Below are 6151 nucleotides of genomic sequence, written 5' to 3'. Positions count from 1 at the left end.
TTCTCTAAGCACTAGTACAAATAACGTTATTATCATAATATCTCAGTAAATTTTTCTCATTGACTGTGAACTGAAACTTATGACCTTTGGTTCACATAGAATTTTGATCATGAATGAATGAAACATGTTTGGGCTTTAAAAACAGGCTTATAACATATACTATATGTGTGTATAAATAAAACTATCATCCATCTATGTATGTATGTATATATGTATATATATATGTATGTATGTATGTATCCATCCACCCATCCATCTATCTATCTTTCTATTTATCATCATCTATCCTGTCTCCTCTCCTTTCCCACTTTTCCCTACCACCCCTGTTTTCCTACTCTTTAACATCCTCACAAATGTCCCTCTTTCTCCCATTTTCCTTTGGGTTTCCTCCACGGCTTCAACTCTCTTTTTTATTTTTCCTTTCTTATTTTTATTTTTGTTTGTTTTTTATTGATCCTTCTCCCTCCTTGATATAGATTTACTTGAGAGTCTTCTGCTCTTATTTATAATACTATAAGGTAACAATGCAAATATTACCTAACGTGAGTTAACTAGATCCTTTTATAGATTTTTGTTCCATAAAAACTTTTTGGCATTTTTAGTAAAGAAATATAATTCTTATATCAAAATTTCCAAAGATAAGAAACTCCCCTCAACATAAAGCATTTTCACAAAGGATAAGGAATTACATAATTTGGTAAGCAGCAGGAGAGATAGGCGATTTGGAAAGAACTGTCTAATTCTTAAATGGTTTTATACAGCTTATGTCTGAGACCTGCTGGGTTTACAAATTGGTTCATGCATTCAGAGTCTAACCTTAGAAATCCTTCTAGAACAAAGACAATCAGATGCCAGACCTCCTGGACTGTCCAGGGTCAGTGGGTGAGATCTAAATTCTCCATATATTGACTTTAATTAAAGGGCAATATGCATTTTATTCTTAATTTAACTCTTATATGAGATGCTGATATATGGAATTATTATTGTAAATAGTATGAGTACTTGAGAAATTTCCTAACATCCCCAAGCTTTATTGCTTCATCTCCAAAATTCGACACTATGGGGTTGTTGGATGACTAAATTAGATAATGTATGTGGATGGCTCAATTAGTTCCCAACTTATCAGTAAATATCAACAGTACTGATAATGATGATGATAAAAACAAATTCAAAGCTCTGGTACCCATGTTAGGTCTTCATATAATAAACATTCCATGCTCTTAGTTTCAGATATTCAGCTTCCCAGATATCTCATTGTGGATGCTCCATTGGTATCAAAGATTCAAGTTTATTTCAAACAACTTGTAAACTTCTATCCCTCCTTCCAGAGCTTTTCACCAGATGATACTCACCCATCATCTCCCCCTTCCCAAACCTGTGCACCTGATTGCATTCTTATCTTGGTGCTTGACATCCTCACAATGCCATGAATCTGCTCCTTCACTCAGAATCATGGTGTCCTCCTAGGTTTCCCATGGCCTTTCCTGCCACTACCCACCCCTCCCATATAAGATCTGCCTAATCTACCTGCACATGAAAAGAGTGACTACTTCCTGGGTTCTTTTTCCTTAGTAGGCACTATAATAGTTATGTTAGCTCCATATCACACTTAATCTTTTCAATCGCTCTTCGGTTTACAAGTGGAGAAGTAGTTCACAAAGCCTCCAAAGACTGCTCTATTCCACAAAGCCACACTGCCCCTTGTAAAAATCTCTTGCTATCTCCTGCTGTTCTCCTTTGATGTCCGTTTTTATTTCCATTGGCCTATTTCCGAACTTTTCTTTTCCCATGTGGCCTTCTACCATAGACTCTCGATGGGTGTCCTGCAATTTTGCCTTCCTCCAGTCCATGCTCCACAAAACAATTGTTCAGATGTGCACTTTATTTCTTGTCACTTTCCCATCCAAAATCTACTCTGTAGTAGACCTTAACTGCTTAGGGTTCCTAAATATCCACCCTCCTACCCCCCCCCCTTTTTTTTTTTTTGCTTTTTAGGCTTCTAGAGTTTTGCATGTGCTGTTACCACTTACTGAAATGTCTAATGTTGCTCCTGCTCTGCTCAATATCAGGTGATCTCTTTAAGAGGTTCTCAGCTCTGGCTGTATGTACAGATCATCAAATATCCTTTTTAAGGTATTTTAAAAGTGCCTATTCCAAAAAACAATGTGATTTAATTGTCTGGGGTGGGTCTGATCTTGGCATTTGTTCCAAACTCTCCAGATGATTCTAATGTGCTCAGATGCTCCTTCCTCTTATGTTCCATTTACGTACTGTGGTTGCCTCTATTATAATATTGATCACTTCTTATTATAATTTATTTTCAAGTTTAATTTCCCAACCACAACATGAACTTTTAGAAGGCTTGAGACCACGTCATTCATCTTTATGTTCTCTGCACTTACAAAACAAATATTTGTTGAATTAATGATTCTGTTGTCGGGCTCTGGGGGGTATATTTATTGTGCCAGGTACAGACAACACCTACAAACCTTACATTTGTGCATTGAATGAATTTTTATTTTTCTCTCCTTTGGTACCTTTAAATTAAAAAATTTTTTTTCAACGTTTTTTATTTATTTTGGGGACAGAGAGAGACAGAGCATGAACGGGGGAGGGGCAGAGAGAGAGGGAGACACAGAATCGGAAAAGGTACCTTTAAATTTAAAAGCAATTTAACTTATGTCAGATTCTAGAAATGTTAATTATTTTGAACAATTTTTTTTTTTAATTTTTTTTTTCAACGTTTATTTATTTTTGGGACAGAGAGAGACAGAGCATGAACGGGGGGAGGGGCAGAGAGAGAGGGAGACACAGAATCGGAAACAGGCTCCAGGCTCTGAGCCATCAGCCCAGAGCCCGAAGCGGGGCTCGAACTCACGGACCGCGAGATCGTGACCTGGCTGAAGTCGGACGCTTAACCGACTGCGCCACCCAGGCGCCCCGAACAATTTTTGTTTTTAAAGTAATAAAAAAATAAATCTTAAGGAAACTAAAGTAAGTAATCAAATGTGTTTTCTGGGTGAAAAAGTTGATTAAAAATTATACATATTTCTGTGCAAAAACACACCAGTAAGAATTATATGTCAGGGGCAACTGGGTGGCTCAGTCATTTGAGCATCCAATCTTTGATTTTGGCTCAGGTCATGATCCCAGGGTTGGGGGATTGAGCCCTGCTTCGGGCTCCATAATGAGTGTGGAGCCTGCTTAAGATTCTCTCTCTCTGTCCCTCTCTGTCCCTCCTCTACTTGCACCCATGCATGCATGCTCTCCCTCTTTCTCTCTCAAGTAATAAAAAAAAAAGAATCAAACTTCATATTGGAGATTCTGAATTTAAGACCTTACAGTGTGCTTCTAATGCTTTCAGTTCTAAACTGAAAAACAAAACAAAACAAAACAAAAAACAGCTCATCATTAGCTATGTTTATGGCAACACCATTCTTAGACTTTAAACTCAGATTTACATTTTAATCCATTTGATAGCAAGCTAAGTAATATGCCATCTTCAATGAGGACTGTGAACTCTGGATGTTTTAATATGCAAAATGCAAATTTCAAAGAGCATAATTTTATATTTATTTTCTGTGCTTGCTTATTTTTTGGAAGTAGTTAATTTTGGTGCAGATACATATTTTTCCTTAGCTCTGCTGTACCTCAATAAAAAAATGTTCAAATGCATTTCTAGTAGTTAAATTTGAACAAACAGAATCTTCTCAATTAGAAGAAAATACCATGTATGTTATTATAAAAATGTCTTGCAGTTAGAAATAATGATAATTTATCAATAATTAAATTTTTCAGGGAGACAGCAGGACAGAACCACACAAATTATCATCCTGGGTTTCCTGATAATGTTAACTTTTGTTTCCCTGTGCACTATTGGTGGGAGTGCTAACTGGTACAGCCACTGTGGAAAAGAGTGTAGAGTTTCCTCAAAAAGTTAAAAATAGAGTTACCCTATGATCCAGTAATTATACTCCTGGGAACTTACCCAAAAAATACAAAAACACTAATTTCAAGTTATACACACTCTCCTATGTTTATTGCAGCATTATTTATAATAGCCAAATTATGGAAGCAGCCTGTGTCCATCGATAGATAACTGGATAAAGAAGATGTGATGTATACACACACACACACACACACACACACACAGTGGAATATTATTCAGCCATAAAAAGAATGAAATCTTGCCATTTGCATTGACATGGATGGAGCTAGAGAGTATAATGTTAAGTGAAAAAGTCAGTCAGAAGCGGACAAATACAATGTGATTTCGTTCATGTGGAATTTAAGAAACAAAACAAACAAGCAAAAGAAAACAAAAGAGAGAAAGAGACAAATAAATAAGCAGATCTTAACTATGGTAAACAAACTGATAGTTACCACAAGGGAGGTCGGGAGGGGAGATGAGTGAAATAATAGGGAATGGGGATAAAGGAGTACACTTAACACGATGAGCACTGAGTAATGTATAGAATTGCTGAATCACTATATTGTACACCCCAAATAATATGACACTGTATGTTAACAATGGAATTGAATAAAAAACTTAATAGAGGAGCACCTGGGTGGCTCAGTCTAAGCGTCCGACTTCGGCTCAGGTCATGATCTCACGGTCTGTGAGTTCGAGCCCCGCATCGGGCTCTGTGTTGACAGCTCAGAGCCTGGAGCCAGCTTCGGATACTATGTCTCCCTCTCTCTCTGACCCTCCCCCGTTCATGCTCTGTCTCGCTCTGTCTCTCTCTGTCTCAAAAATAAATAAACATTAAAAAAAAACTTAATAGAAAACAGCAAAGTAATAAAGGTAATAAAAAAAATTAGGCCAACTGAGCCTTAAGATTTATATTGACTCTAGCCATATTCTCTACAATCTCCTCTTTCACCTCGGGCTTTTAAGTTTATTTTGCCAATATCATTTATTTTTGCATGTAATTGTTTCCTTGCTGACCATAACTAAAGAAAACATTCTAATTTTAAGAACCATCTCAGATCTTATCGCATACATGAAACTTCCCCCAACTCCTCAATGCAGGCAGAGTGGATCATTTCCTCCTCAATGCTCTTACACCACTCAGTTCATTCTTTATTGTAGAAACTATATAGTTTCGATACGGTTATTGGTTTAGGTGCGTGTCTCCCCCTCTTGGAACATAAACTATTTGAAGATGGATTACTCACCTTTGCACAGCCAGAATCCGAAACATTGTCAGAGACATGGTAGTTGACCCAAACAAAAAATAATTATTACATTCAAATATTCTGCAACACCCCTCCCCACAAATACGCATAAAAAAGATACCAAATGCTGTTTTTACCCTATTTTTTCTAATGTCCTGAACTCTTTAGTTTATGGAGTTTAGTAAATGGAGAAGCCACTTAATTTCCTACCTGAGACTGAAGTCACTGCTAGGCTGAAGTCACTACAAAAGGGCAATTGCTAGAGTGGGTTTTATTTCTCTGGATGGAGCAGAGGGTAATCATGGCATAGTACTGGTTTCCTAATTTATTTTTTGCCATGTGAACTGAGAGCTATACAAGGTGGAGGGCTTCAGAATCTACGTTGGTTGACAACATACACCATGGGAGTGAAATGATCCCTAAATCATAAATGTAATAATTAAGAAGTCATTATTGTCCCCTATTATATGCCAAGGTCTATAAAAGATGCTGGATGATAGTGAATATCTCTCCTTTTTATTTTCTTTATTTTTTCACCTTTGTTTTAGTAGTTTATTCCACATTCCTTCTGGGTCTTGCCTCAATTTTTTCTCTTCAGCTTATATTAATAAAATAACGCCTTTTTGATTTATTTTCATGCTTTATTCAATAAAATTAAGACATGATAACACTGACATACTGAAAAGCTGCTGTTTCCCTTAGAATTTTGAAAACAAATACATTTCTTAGGCATGTTAGGCTCTTGCATTTAAATATTTAACAATTATTGGGGCGCGTGGGTGGCTCAGTCAGTTGAGCGTCCGACTTCGGCTCAGGTCATGATCTCACAGTTCGAGAGTTTGAGTCCCACATCAGGCTCTGTGCCGACAGCTCAGAGCCTGGAGCCTGCTTTGGATTCTGTGTCTCCCTCTCTCCCTGCCCCTCCCCCTCTTACACTCTTTCCCTCTCTCGAAAATAAACATTTAAAAAAATG

This window comes from Felis catus, chromosome B1, assembly GCF_018350175.1.
Source record: "Felis catus isolate Fca126 chromosome B1, F.catus_Fca126_mat1.0, whole genome shotgun sequence".
NCBI classification, from domain to species: Eukaryota; Metazoa; Chordata; class Mammalia; order Carnivora; family Felidae; genus Felis; species Felis catus.
This window is presented reverse-complemented; position numbering follows the sequence as displayed.